The following is a 15,025-nucleotide window of genomic DNA, read 5'->3' as shown; positions in this document are numbered from 1 at the left end:
ACTCATTCACATTTAATGGGATGAAAGTGTTGTGGCGAAGTGGGAAGCAACCGTGTTAACCAGGAAGGACCCAAATGCAGGACTCTGAGACAAAGAAGTGCAGAGTTCACTTTTATTGAGAAAATGGCGTGGTGGGGAAGTGAGGCTGCTCTCGGCTGAGGCAAGGCAAAGTCCGTTGCAGGTAGAAGGTAATGGGTGGAATGGTTAATGGAGCGGGGGGAGCAGGTGTCCGGGAATGATTATCCTGGCAGTGGAGAATGGACAGGTGATCCTACAGGAACAGAGGAAGGACAAGATGAGTACAAGAATTATGACGGGAATCCAAAACACAGGTAAGTAACTTAGTAACTGTTTCAGAGCCAACGTGTCTACCGTAGACGTGGTCAGACAAACTGGCGACGACAGGACTGAGGAGCCAGCTTAAATCATGAGTGGAAGATAGAAGGCTGATGATGGACTCAGAACAGCTGTGTCAATTACTGGTTGAGAACGTGACGTCCCCACGCTCAATCCTGGCAAGAGAGCCACACACACACACACCACCACCGACCAAACAGACAAACGAGGACAAACAATACACACAAGGCAGGGGACATACAGGATACAAAAGGAAGGAGGAGGGAAACCTGAACTAGCCCTTAACAGAAAGGTGACAAATAAAAAATTGGGACTATGCTGTGTTAAAAAATGAGCCTTGTGTCCATATTGTACAAGAAAAAGAGACAAACTGGAAACATTCAGGGCTGAACTGCCAACCAGGCCAAGCAGGCTGCCCTATAGGTCCTCAGACCCTGAAACCCCCTTGTTTTGAAATGTGTGTCTCAGTTTTATAAATATCAAATGAAATGATGAGAGAGAGCCTCTCTATCATCTCTCTCTTTTTTGTAATGATCTTAAACTAACACACATCAAACCTGAGGCTTTGTAGTTTTCCATCATAAGATCACTAGTTGGTGTAGGACATATAGAGTGAGGTAAAGAGGACTCAGGTGGGGCCACACATCATTTTTGCCCCCACTGCCCAGAGTGACTTTATCCAGCCATGATCTCCCTTGATCTTCTTTGCAGGATAAAGTTAACAGGAACATCACAGCCTCAGGTATTTAGTTTTTTAGTCAGGGTTACAGTCACTGTGCATGGTAAAGCCTTTAATGTGCCTCTGCATGAGCTGCTATGGTTGCTGTAAATTCACACAGAGTAATGGAACAAAAGTATCCTCCACAATCTGTTGTGTTACAGAAGATCAGCATCATTTTATTGAACAAAGTCAAATCCATTGTTTTCTTTATACAAAGTTCCACACCACTTTTTTCTTTCCTTCATGTTTTAGTGCAAATCAATAGCGTTAGATGCAAAGCAAAACATCATTCAACCCCAATCAAAGCATAATATTCATTTCTTTTATTGAATTAAATGTAACTTTCAGACAGAAGTAACCCTGCCCAGCTGTCAACCTGCTTTTAAAGCAAACACATTCAGTGTTAGCTTGTTTAAGCTTCTTAGGGAAAAATCAGATCTTGCATATTGCACAGGTTTGCATTCATCCTCCACCTTCAGTAAATTGCTGCTTTTAAAGATACAGTAGTTTCCACTTTGAGCAGGACATTTTTCTGTAGATGAACCTACATTCATTATTTTATTGGCCAGTGTATAAGTGATGACTTTTTATGTTCTTGTTGTTTCTGTACTGTCAAGTTTTAATGTGACATTACAGCAATGAATAAAGAAATAAGCAGATAAATTAGGAAAGGAAAGAGAAAAAAAAAGGGACATTTCCACACAGAGTAGAAAAATGTTTTTCTAATGAAGGGAAACATCAGTGAGCTCAGCAGGTTGAAGGGAGTAACACATTTATTAAGTGTTGAGTCAAAAATATGAGTTAAGCAGAGCTCCATCCTAAACTCTGTGTTAATGCTTCCAGATGTGTGATCTGCCTTCTCACCTCTGTGACCACAGCTGCTGGAGGAGAGAGTCCACCAGGAGCCAGATGAGCACCGGCACCAACAGGGTGAGACTCCTTACTTTTACTGTCTGGGCAAAAATGTGGATCCTGTTAGATTTGTTATGAGCTTGTGCTGATTTGAAATAATCAGATTTTGAAGATTATCTTTAGTTTGATTTAGTGCTTTAATTCCTAATGTTTTTAAATGAGTGTAATTGTCATTAACCTCAGTGATTCCACTGGTTACATATTATAAAATGTTCATGTAAGATTGAAGGGAAACCAACACTCACGAGCACATGTGGCATAAAACTGTAAATAGTTTTATGATTAGTTGAAAAATACAAAATAATTATTAATCATCAACCCATCAAGTTCTACACTAATACAATCACAGAGTTATGATCCTCAAGAAAAGACAAAGACGTTGTGTAGACAATGGACTTGTTTTGCTGGTGTACATTATTTTCCTTTTGATTTTAAATTTGTTTCTAGTTTGATTTGAATTCTGAACAAATGGTCACTACTGAAGCTGAACTGTGAGGGATTCATGGAAAAAATGTGATTTTTCCTTTATTACTATACATGAAAGAGTTTATTTGCATTTAGTTTGAAGGGAGTCAGTGGAGATATTAGATAGTAAAACGTTACAGACTGGCGATGCCTCCCACCTCCAGGATTGACATCCTGTCACTTTAACTTGGTCCTGTCCAGTGTTGCCATGGCTGCCAGTCACATCATATCCCCAAGTTGCTGAGATGTGGTTTTGCCTGTAAAGTCCTGATGTGGGCCTCTGTCCCTCTGCTGGGAGCAGCAGAAACACCTGTCTTCAGTTTCTCTGGTTGTCCTGCAGACAGCCGTCCCACTGATTGTTTGTCCTCCTGCAGGTCTTCACGCGCTGCCCGGATGATGCTGAACGGTTGTGCTGAGTGTGCGTTTGGTTGGGCCTCGGTCGGTGCTTTATGCTAAGTGAACAGTAAGTTTGATGAGTGTCTGCTGTTCAGAGACCAGTGGGAGTGGTTGTATGTTGATGAAAGCTGTGGATGGTGGAAGTGTGGAGTGGAGGTGTGTGCTGGAGTGTTACGTGTGTGATTTCCTTGGCTGTTGCTGTGAATGGGGGCTTTGTGGAGTGGGCTGTAGCAGCTCATTGTTTGGCCGAGGTGGTAAACCTCACTCGGTCTCATCTGGCGATGAGCAGCATCCACACTCGTTAAATATGTGGCGTTTGCTGTGTGTAACAGCACCTCTGCTCTTTTTCCTCAGAGCTTTGTGTTGAATCCACAGATGTTACAGCAGCAGTCTGAGAGGACTTTAAGTCAATTAGTTTGACCTGGACCTTGACTTTCTCGCTGTGTCCATCTCTGTAACAGGCTGCTGTATGCAGGAGGAGACCAAGGGAGCAGGAGACCAGCTCCAGAGCCCTCAGCAAGAAGACGCCATGAGACTCCTGCTGTCCTGTTGGACCAGAGCCCCAGCACCCAGCCCTCCACCTCTGCTCCACAGACCATACCAGACAGTGTCCCGCAGGACGTCAGTGCTCTAAATGTATAGACAAGTGTTGGTTTTCACCTGCCTCCTGTCTTTGTGTTGGTCAGAAGCATTTTATCCTGGCTCAGTGGTCACCACACACATTTGTCCCACTTTGCTGCAGCAGTCTAAAGGGTGTAGCTGATGCAGTCTGACCTTCCTTCTCCTCCACTCTCTGTCTCTGTAAAATGATCCAGCCCAGAGTCCTCCCACAGCCTGTGGCCCACGTTCAGCAGGATAACGTCATGCACTTGTCCCTCTGGCTCGTCCCCCAGCCTGGTGCTCACTGTCCCTCTGCTTTTGATGCACTGGAGTTTCTCTCTTTTACTATTTAAAAGTAATGTTTTTTTTTTCCAACTCCTTCTTTCAAACTTTCATTTTCTTCTACACTTTCCTAAAAAAAAAGTATATATGTTTATTGCATGTTAGTACATAGATGTAGTAGTAAGTTATGACTTTTTACTCTTTTTACTGTTTAGATAAGTTTCTAGTCTGTTTAGTGTGTAAGATACATTTTAACACTTAATTGTATTTAATAACTCTTAATAAAAAAAGTCATGGTAAGTATTTACCCTGACTCTTTTTCCAAGTCTTCCTTCAAACTTTGATTTTCTTCTAAAGTCAAAAAAAAAAAGGAAAAATGAATTAGCATTTAGCTGGTTGAAATACTTTGCTAAATACTTTGGGACTTATGTACTAAGATGCACAAAACCTGTATAAGTCCCAAAGTATTTAGAAAAGTATTTCAACCATTGAAAACATTTCTAAATGTAATAATTCTGTCGATTGAGACCAAACTGACTTCCATGACAGAGGTAAAAGGCAGTTCATATGTCAGTATAATGACAGAACATACACAACAGAAAATACTAATCAAAAATACAATGCTTTTTTTGGGATGGTTTTTTATTCTTTTCTGACCTAATTTTTAGTTTATCTAAAGAATTCTTTTGTTTGATAAATTTCCCATTTTCCTTTAAATTAATGTTTAAAATTCTAATGTACATTTATTAACTGATGAATAAATTCAAACGTGCATTAGGTGTGTTATGTGAGAGCATGTCACACTGACTCCAGCCACTAGAGGTCAGGAGTGCACAGATTTAAAGTGCTCTGATTATGTCAGTTTCTGAGTCTCACAGTCTGAATTAATGTGAGTGATTTACAACCCAAACTTTCACATCTCCTGAGCTCTGGAGCCTGAAACCAGTGGAACACACATTCATTTAACTGTCAGATGAATAAACAATGCAAGTGGTAACTGTAAGTGGTAACAGTTGGTCTAATGACTGTAGTGATATTTCAGTATTTCAGCAGCTTTAGCATCAGTTCTGTTTTTTCATCCATCACTGTGCTCACTTTTTCTCTGAAGTTTCCACAGACAGTTGAACCTGTTCAGCTCGTTGGAGTCTTATCTTCACCTAAACAGGGAGACTCAACTATTCTGAGCATCTGAACCTCGTAGACGGTCGGTCAGATTATCTATCACACACTCAGAGGAAAGATCCAGTGAAGCTGTTTAATTCTCTCTTGTCTCTCTTCTCAGATACACCATCACACACCAGCCTGATTCAGCATCACATGGATGTGGGGGATGCTTAGTATATTAACCACGTTCCTACTGGCTGCTGGTAGGAAAGAGTCAACAGCAGAGAGACTACATGTTAGAACATGGGATAGCTGAACCAGTGCTCTGCTGCGTCTCTCCATATTATTATATTTAGATTTATAGATAGACGTCAGCTGGCTGCAGTGTCATGTACTGTTTTGGTTTCCAGGTACAGTAAGGTCACATTTCCTGATGCTGCAACTGGTCAGAAACCCTGATGAACCTCATTCCACTGAGCTTCTCTTGATCTTTGATTGACTTTTTGGTGTTAATCAGTCTTTAAAGAAGGTGAGAGGAAGGTTAAGTTACCTTCAGGTATTTGTTTTCATTTCCAGGTACAGAAAGGTCCCATTTTCTTCTTTTGTATCTTGAACAGGTGAGGAATCCCCTGAAGATGAGTTCATGCAGCTCCCACGCTGTCTGTGAGAAGCAGTGTTGGAGCTGGCCTGAGGAAGCACTCGCTCAGCTCTCAGACTGCTTCTCACAGACAGAGTGGGAGCTCCTCAAACACGAGGACCTGGCTGAACACACAGAAGCTGTACTGAACTACATCAGGTTCTCTTTGGAACATGTGACAACAAAAGACTCATCCAGGACTTCTCCAATCAGAAAGCCTGGATGAACAGCCACATCCGGTCATTCCTCAGAGTCCCTGACTCCACCTATAGGGCATGGTACAGCGCTGCTAGAGCTGACCTGAAGAGGGGGATTGATGCACCACACCTTACTCTTTTACTCTTCATTCTCTAAGTCTTTTTCTTCCAAAAACTTCTAAGTATTCAAGTCTTCTGCTGAGAAAAAAATCGCAAAGTCAATCAAATACAGGAGATCAGAGAACTTGAATCCAGAAAGCTTTATTCCTCAAAAACAGAATTCAAAAGCGTGAGTTTCTACTGCAGAAAAAACTGACTTTTACCATCTGTGCATCACTTATTATATTGTAAATTGTAGGTGTGTTTCAGACCAAGGGGCATGTCTGACCTTGCCCCTTTTTCCATTTCATTCAGAGTGTAATAGTATCTGTGACTTTACTGTAAACATTACATACAAACATTACGGCACATAACATACAAGCACATAAGTTGAAGCCTCTTACTCTTCTTTTCCATGCATGTGAGCGACAATAATATTAACCAGTAACTGTGTGGTGGAATATTTCAAACTTCCAGTCTCTTCATACTCTTTAATCACAGTCATCTCTGCTGGGTTTGAATTTGCTCCACATTCTAAAAAAGAAAACATTATAAACATATTTACAACTACACTTAGATCTATGTTGTAAACAAATACATTTATCTAATACCTGTACATATTACTTGCATTTTTTAAGAATTATGTTTAATAAATAATGATTAAAATCTAGTTGTATACAAGCTGCAAGGACACTGTCCATCAAAGGCTGGCATCCAGAATCACTTGTGTCTCTGCTTAAAGTGCTTGAGACTGACAGTGTATCTGTCAGACTTGGAGAGGAGGAGCCTTCACACCCTTGCTGCAGGACACTTAGATCTGAAGATCACACACACACAAGTATAAGGCAAATAAAATCTAAAGTCCAGCACATTAAAACTATATCACAGACCTGGCTGGATATTACCTGTCTCAAGACAAAACATTACCATTACCTATAACTCTGCTTACCACAAGTAGTGAGGGTCACATATTCTGTCAGGTCTGAACGATCAGCAAGGTTCAAAATACACGTTTCTCACCGCTGTTCAAAACAGCAAGGCTACAGTTTATAAGCTCAGCTGTTAGCATGCTAGCCAAAACTGACTTTTCAGCTGCGTCTGCGCCGTTGAGCCGGAAATTATTCTCTTAAAACACCGACATGCGGTTGCATTGTTGGATGGTTATTTCCAAAACAGTATTAATTACATTAATTAAATAATGGAGTAAAAGCAATGGGGTTACGTTCAACATCAAGTTCGCAGTCATTAGCGGTACTATGTAAGTAGATAAAGTGAGAACAATGACAAAATATCACGCATTTAAAGTACTTTTTGATAAAAATCATGCTCTTACCAGCCTTGTGACGACGTTCCTTGTGCTGCTCATGCCGCGATAAAATGCGTCGTGAACTCCAGGGGCAGAGTTAAAACCAGATCCTGAACACCAGGGAATAAACTCCAAAATTCAACTCGGCCTGGGTGTACACCTTAACACAAACTGTAGTCAGAGTTATAAAATAAACTCCAGAAATGTAACTCTTTCACACTTTTTTGCCTGACTCCATATTTTAGTACTTTGTGAATTTGCTGTGTGTTAGTACATGTAGTTGTGTACAGTTCAGCTGCTGCTGTCCTTGGTGCTGAATTCACCAACCCAGCTGAATGGTCCTGAGTGCTTATTGTTGTAATTCATTTGGTATTTTTAAGAAGATTGAATATCATTAGTATGGGTTATGTTTTGGTTAATGTTAGGCTTTCAGTTATGATGGTTAAGGTTAGGTTAGGTTAAGGGGCAAGGGAATGACTTATGGCAACATAAATTGTTACAACTATATTAAGACGAGAATGTGTGTGTGTTTGTGTGTGTGTGTGTTTGTCCTTTGATGCCTTTGATGTATCAACATTCTACAGTCTGATGTCACAGGCTGCAGTAAGTGGACACACAGCCAGAGACAAGTTCAGAAGTCAAACAGGAGCAGAAACAGTTGGACTGGACAGGACTTGCTCATGATTTAGGAAGAAAGAAGCACTCAGATATTTCTGCACAATTATTGACAAGGAAGGGAGGAGCTACTGCTGTTACAAGGACAAGAGGAAACTACAGGAAAGTCCAGATCAGCTCCAAGGTTTTCAGTAAGTCAAAACCTTTTTTAGTTGATGTCAGTGTTTCAGTTCAGTGGGATGTGTTTGTTAAATTGACATGATGTCTAATCACACAAGAACTTCAGCCCAAAGGTTTCAGTACATGTTCAGTTTATTTATGCTGATTGTATCTGTGAGATTTTCCTATTGTCAACTTAGGTTTCCATTTTTTTTGCTTCAAAGCATTATGGTTTGTGTTAAAGGAAAGGTGCCTATTTTTTTTCAAGTTTGTCTTTTAAACTTCAAAAACATTCACAAGCTTTAATGTAAATTGTGTTGTTGCTTTGGATCCTCCTAAATGATGGAGCATAAAATCCACAGTCCATGTCCTGTGTAAAAGGGACTTCAAAGTTCAAAAGAAGCAAACATGAGGCTTCAGCAGTCTGACTTATATAGTTGAAACAGGCGTCCTCCAAGTCTTTTTTATCATTTATGTTGAAGATCAACCACCAGTGCTTTGCATGTGGAACAGTAGTTTTCCTGCAGCCACAGATCCAGACTCTGCAGCTCTAGAGGTGGAAGTAACTGCAGAGACGAGAAAGCACAACACCATGGGAGAGAGAAGAACATCCTCCTCTCCTTAGCTGTGTCTTCAGTAGCTAAACTTGTGTATCTATGCTGAAGATTAGAGAGAAAGCTCTGTTCTAAAACGTCTCTCTGTTTTCAGCTCTCAGGACTTTTGCAGCTTCTACCTCAGTCTCTACAGTTTGGAGTTTAGTCTCACTCCTGTGCTCTTGTTTGTACTTTGGGATATCAGCCTTATGTCACTGTTTACTGATCATTTGCATTATCAGTAGCATGACAGCTGTGTCATGTTACTGATAATGCAAACCAAACTTTTCCTGCTTAACTGGGAAAAAGTTGTAGGACTAACAATATGTTCCCTTTTGAAATTAAAATGAAAGTTTAGCGTTCATGGTGATATATACATTGACAACTGGAAATTATTACTAATCATTGTAACTTATTTGGAAACCATTTCTGTACATACAGAGGGTCATTGGTAAATCTTTGGTCTAAGGTAGAAGGAGTTAATTTTAGAAAACCTAGGACATTTACTTTCAACAGAGTCTCTTCCTACATCTGCCCACTTTAGCCCAGTGGTTGTGGAGCATAAAGATAATTGTAGAAGAAGGCGTCTTGGACCTCCTGGCTGTGAGTGAAATGTAATGCAAGTACATGTCGGGTTTAATCTTCAGTGACATCAGCAGAAAAAGGGTGTGTCTTTAGATGGCAGGTGTCAATTTAAGATCTCACCCATTTACCTTGACTTTTTTCTGCTGGTTTTCTGCCACCACAAGTGAAAATGCAGTGATGTAACCACGACGTCCATAGAAAATTGATCTTATTCTTTATGCATCTTGTGTGTCTTGCCTATGAATTACAATAAGGTGCAAAACATCCATCATATGATGTTATAATAGATTATAAAGCTGCGTTTTGAGAACAAAATCCATCAACAGCCTCACATCTGTTGTTGTGGAAGAGAAAATTCCTTCTCAGTGAAATAAGATATTTTGAATGAAAAGCACTTGGGGATAAAATCAAAGTGAAGTTCTGTGTTACACCCACCATCATGTCTCCTCTGTTACTGCATTTAAGCTCCTTAAGGGGAGAAGAAAACTTCAAAGTCCACCTGTGGCATTTCAACACCTGACAGCAACAAAGCTGGAGCCTTTTTTCATCTGTCTGATGATTTAACAAACTATCACAGTCTGAACATGTCATGTGATGCATCTAATGCAGGTAATACTACTACTAATGATAACAGTCTCAACATACACACATATAATGATACTCTTAGAGTAAACATAATGTGTTGTCTCTCTCTCTCTCTCTCTCTGAGTGGATGGTGAGTGAGTGGACGGAGCGTTGCAAAGTGTTAGTGTGACTGACTCTTGTTGTTTCGTGTTGTGTTTTTCTATCTTTTTTCTTTCCTTCTTTCTTTCTTCTTTGTTTTAGCTGATTGTAGATCAGGTGCAGGGTTTGGTAGTGTAGCTACCTGCCTGGCTGGGCAGGATGCCAGCTGTGGAGATGGGCGCCGAGTTTGAGAAGTTAACACGCCGGCATGCAATCAAACTCGCGCACGGTGGAGGACGCAAATCTAGTGGTCGGTGAGGTGATGGGGTACGGCAGCGTGAAGTCTGCCTCCAGCAGGAATGGTGCAGTTATTTTTTTGAACAGCATTGCCAAAGTTAGTGAGTTGGTTGAAACTGGAATAGTTATCCAGGACACATTTACTCTTGTGCCTCTGCTGGTTAATCCAGCCAAAAAGATTATTATTTCCAACATCCGCCCGTTCATTGAAGACGAGACACTGTCCAAAGAATGAGGAGCAAACTGATGAGGAGGATATGTCTGATGAAGAGTTCTTGAAATTGTCTCAAAAAAGAAAAAAAAACAGAAATTGTGCAAAATAGGGCAAAAACTTTTAAAAGAAGTAAAACTGTAAAATGTTCTATGGAGTGGAATGGCACTGTCACACCGACACAGGAGGATCAGCAGAGTCTGTATCTTCCTGCTGACATCAGAAAATTCCTGCAGGGAACTAAAGGCGGCAGGTGTGTGAAGGTGAAAGATCATTTCCCAGATCTGAAACTTTTTACTGAGTCAGCGAGGCCCTTGACAAAAAAATCTGGGCATTTAGGTGGGGCAACTGTGGCGGAGCACGTTAAGAGTGTGGCTTTGGACTGGCCTGAGATCGGAGGGTCAGGAGTTCAATCCCTCAACCAAGTGCAAAAAATGTTAAAGCACTTTGGTGTTCACTCTGCCACTCTATTCACTCTGTAAGTTGTCTCATCAGTTCATGAACTGAGTGACTGAACTCTCCCAGCTTCAGCCCAGAAATCTCAGGGACAGCTGTAGTGGTTCCATGGTGTAATGGTTAGCACTCTGGACTCTGAATCCAGCGATCCGAGTTCAAATCTCGGTGGGACCTGGTTGCTCTTTGTATTTTTAGGGCAGCCATGGCGCAGTACATTAAGAGTGCAGCTTTGGACTTTGGACCAGCCTGAGATCAGAGGGTTGTGGGTTTGATTCCTCAACCAAGCGCAAAAAATGGATACGGTGGTGGTGAAGGAGACGTGTCTCCTCTGCCTCTGCGACCGTGGCTGTGGTGCCACTGAGCAAGGCACTGATCCACACCAGCTTCCCTGTGTGGGCACTCTTAATGGGGCAAGAGATAGAATTAAGAGAGCTGCTCTTTTTAAGCTGATGGAACTAAAGAAAGCTGATGTTCTGATGATCCAGGAACCCACAGTAACCTGGAGAATGAAGTTGATTGAAGGCAGGAATATACAGGACAGGTGTATTTGAGACATAAGTCCAGTTGTAGCGGGGGGTGGGGATTGTCTTCTCCAGAAGTTTCAGTCCTTCCTCCTGTGTAGTTGAGGAAATCATCAAAGGCTGTTTAATGAAAATCACAGCTCAGTATGAAAAGGTGACTTTAGTTTTTGTTAATATCTATGCACCAACCCATGGGGTGGACAGAGTGTTGGTGCTGAATGAACTGTGTGACAGACTGAGGGAGGTGATGGCTTCTGTCATACACACTGACCAGACTTAATGTGTACCTGGCAGGCTGATAAATGATAACATCACTCTAATTGGAGATGTCTTTGAGGTTTCTGGCTCACTGGGTGAAGATACTGGGCTGATCTCCATAGATCAGGAAAGAGCTTTTGACCGGGGAACACCAGTATATGTGGCAAACTTTAGCTGCTTTTGGTTTGAGCTCAGGTTTTATTGCCATGATCCAGGTTCCTTACGGTGACATTGCGAGTGTTCTGAAAATGAATGGGGGGCATTAGTGCTCCTTTTGATATTCAGAGAGGGGTCAGACAGGGATGTCCTCTGTCTGGGATGTTGTACAGTCTGGCCATAGAGCCTCTTCTTCACAAACTAAGACATGATCTGGTGTTCATTTTCCTGGCTGTGATATCCCTGTGTCATTGTCAGCATATGCTGATGACATCATGCTGCCTTTAGGCTCCATTTTTTTACAAAGGCTGCTCACTGGACCTGCAGACCTGGTGTTCAATTCAATTTCAATTCAATTTTATTTATATAGCGAAATATTCTCTCAAAGCGCTTTACAGAGACCCAGAGTCTGACCCCAGAGCAAGCACTTAAGGCGACAGTGGCAAGGAAAACTCCCTTTTAACAGGAAGAAACCTTGAGCAGAACCTGGCTCAGATGGGGGACCCTCCTGCCGATGGCCGGGCTGGGTGAAAGGAGGAAAAAGAGGAAGATAGGACAGCTAGGAATGGAGGAGAGGAGGAGAAGGACATGTAGCATAATACAGAAAATGGACAATGTTAGAGCGTCAGCATTTACATTACAGTTAGTGAACAGTTATTGGATAATGTCTGCTCAGCAGATTACAGTTATGATAGGAAACAGAGCACAGAGGCAAAAAGCTGTCATGACGTCATGATGTAATTATTTCCATTACAGTCTGCATAGAATATTAATCAAATATATATCTGTAGCAGAATGGAACATTAAACATGTTAGAAATAGATCATTGTAAACAATAAACAGCAGCAGGTGGGTGGAGCCAGGACCACAGAACATGCAGCTCCGGAGCCAGAGGTACCTGCAGAAAGGTACAGAGACAGAGAGACCAGAGAGAAACAAACACAGGACTACGGGACAGAGAGGACACAGAGTTAATGACATGTAATAAAGGCTAATAAATTTGAGAGTGGGTCTGAGGAGAGAAAGAGAAAGAAGAAGAAGTGCGCAGTAGATCATGGGATGTCCCCCAGCAGCCTAGGCCTATAGCAGCATAACTAGGGGATGATTCAGTTGCCTGAGCCAGCCCTACTAAGGGCTATATCCTTAACTGTAACAGTGTCTATACACTGTAAAAATGAATTTGGGTTTTTTTGTTTCCTCAACTCTTTTTCCTTAGTCCAACTAAAAGTATCTAAATCACTGGGCCAACTTGAAATATTAAGTATTAATATTGTCAACTCCTCAGTTAAATTAGAACAGTCTAGGTAACTCAGATTGTTGAGTTGTTTCAACCCTACAAGTCAAAGATTGGCGCGTTTCACTTGGAAAGGAGGCCATTTCAATCCAGACGCAGCATCGCCAGTGGACAAAATGAGGTAAATAACTACTTTTGTAAGTTATAAGGTTCAGTCAGTGCCATTCTTTCAGTGTTTAAATGGTTTCCATGTCAGGTTTCTTAAGATATTTATTACAAAGAGCCTTTAAATCTACAAAATATTACCCTTTTTAGCTAGCAAACTGTCAGAATTCAGCAACGATATTTTGATATCAGAATTTCCCTGCCTATATAAGATAAAAGCGGGCCGTCTAGTTGTTTTTGGCCACGGCTTTGGTTAAATTGTGTGTGCATGCATTGGTACCGTTCAGATTTAGCTTCGTTCTCCTTAGCTTTGTTTTTCTGCAAATTCACGGCGCACACCTCCTTAGACCTGCTTTTATTTGCATGTGCGATTCCGGTATTAGGCGGTTTCAAATACAGTCGACTGTTCGATATGGTTTACTCTACCGTTACTGCATATTACAGTATTCCTGGCCGCTGTGAACACGACAGTATACAGTAACATTAAATAAATGTGCAAAGCATTTGGCTAGGAGGGACAGGTGGGCGAGTGGTTTCAAATACAGCGCTCTAGTTCGCCTTCCGATCGTGGTCTGAAAGCACAGAGGAGCCGTGTACAACTGCAGGGACGAGCGATGATGCTTGTGTTTAACCCCCCTCACACAGCAGACGTTCAGTGAAGACCCAGAGCACTCATTCTTCCATGGCAGGGCAGCAGCTTTATTGTTTAACTCCGTTCTGTAGCTACATTTGACACAGGGTTATGCACGCTCTCTCTTTCTCTCTCCCTCCCTCACACGTACGGCTCCGTTTAGATCCCCAATATTTTTTCGGAGAAGTGAAGAGCCACCTGTGGGCCCAGCCGATCGGCGGCCGCCGGGGTGCTCAGCTACGAGCAGCCCAGCTGCTCACCTCTGAATGTCAGCCGGGCTCTGTCGTCACCCCTGGGTAGAAAGCAAGCCGATTAACTTACCCACAGGTTTTTAGAGGTTAACGGCTGGCTAGTTAAATTCTTCTTGGAAGATAAATGTTGGTCTCATTGATGAAATTTAACAGCTGTGGCAGCCACACTGTTTGAATGAAAAGTGAAGCTACAGGTGTGTACTACTGGACAAAAGTGCAGCGCTGCCTCTGGGTTCAGTATTTGGATAGACAGATGTTCACATCATAGAACATGAGAACGTGAGATTCAGAAGGCTACTGGCGTCTCAGCACTATAAATAAATAAAAACATATTAGTTATCAGCAAATGAGGTGTGGCAGTGTGGAGCAGTTCAACAGTGAGACTGCTGTATCAAATATGAGTCATTGTTGGCTGGTGAATTAGCTTTTCTGACATGTTGCTGCTTCATAAAATGTCCAATTTTTGGCAAAATGAAATATGAGTCCTGTAAGAGTGTAAGCTGAAAAAAAGAGAATCGTGATTGATTTTTCATTTATTTATTTTTGGACATGTTTCTGAACATGTTCCTTTTACAGGTCTGGAGGACTGGCTTTTTCCACACCGAACCAGCGTAGCATTATAAAACATTACAAAGTAAAGCACTCACATTACAGCAGATCATGCCCCTTGCCATGTATTTATAATGACTGTGCTTGTTCTTTTAAAACACAAGTTGCTTTAAAGAATCATTTGTTGAGGCATGGGTTTCATTCTTGTAAATCTGAAGGACTGACTTCTCGATTACAGTGTGATTTATGTGATTTTTCTGAGCCTTGCAGTCTTAAACAATATTTTACTCGTTTGAGATGTCATTTGAAAAATAGGGAAACTCTTAAGTGTCCTTTTAAATTGTGTGCATTCAAGTCCAATGTGTATTCTACCTTTACAGCACATAAAAGTCGACACCATAGTAATTGTGGATTTACAGATTTAAGAGCTGACCTGATTTCTGATTATAGTCCACCAATTTCTACCAGTGAAGAACATACAAAAACTAATCCTATAGAGAGTGATATCCCTCAAAATGATTGTGATGAAGATAATGAAGAGAATGGAGACTCAGTTAGGCATAGACTTACATCTTTATTCCTACGAATGCAGACAATTTTGCATG

General features: G+C 41.4%; 1 non-coding gene across 1 annotated transcript; it reads left to right on the top strand.

The window, feature by feature from the left end:
• The first annotated feature begins 10,757 nt into the window (after positions 1 to 10,757).
• On the top strand, positions 10,758 to 10,829 carry trnaq-cug. The gene has a single exon. It is a non-coding gene; the product is annotated as a tRNA-Gln (tRNA).
• Positions 10,830 to 15,025: the final 4,196 nt, after the last annotated feature.

The sequence above is a fragment of the Toxotes jaculatrix genome, chromosome 12 (assembly GCF_017976425.1).
Source record: "Toxotes jaculatrix isolate fToxJac2 chromosome 12, fToxJac2.pri, whole genome shotgun sequence".
In the NCBI taxonomy this organism is placed as follows: Eukaryota; Metazoa; Chordata; class Actinopteri; family Toxotidae; genus Toxotes; species Toxotes jaculatrix.
This window is presented reverse-complemented; position numbering and strand designations above follow the sequence as displayed.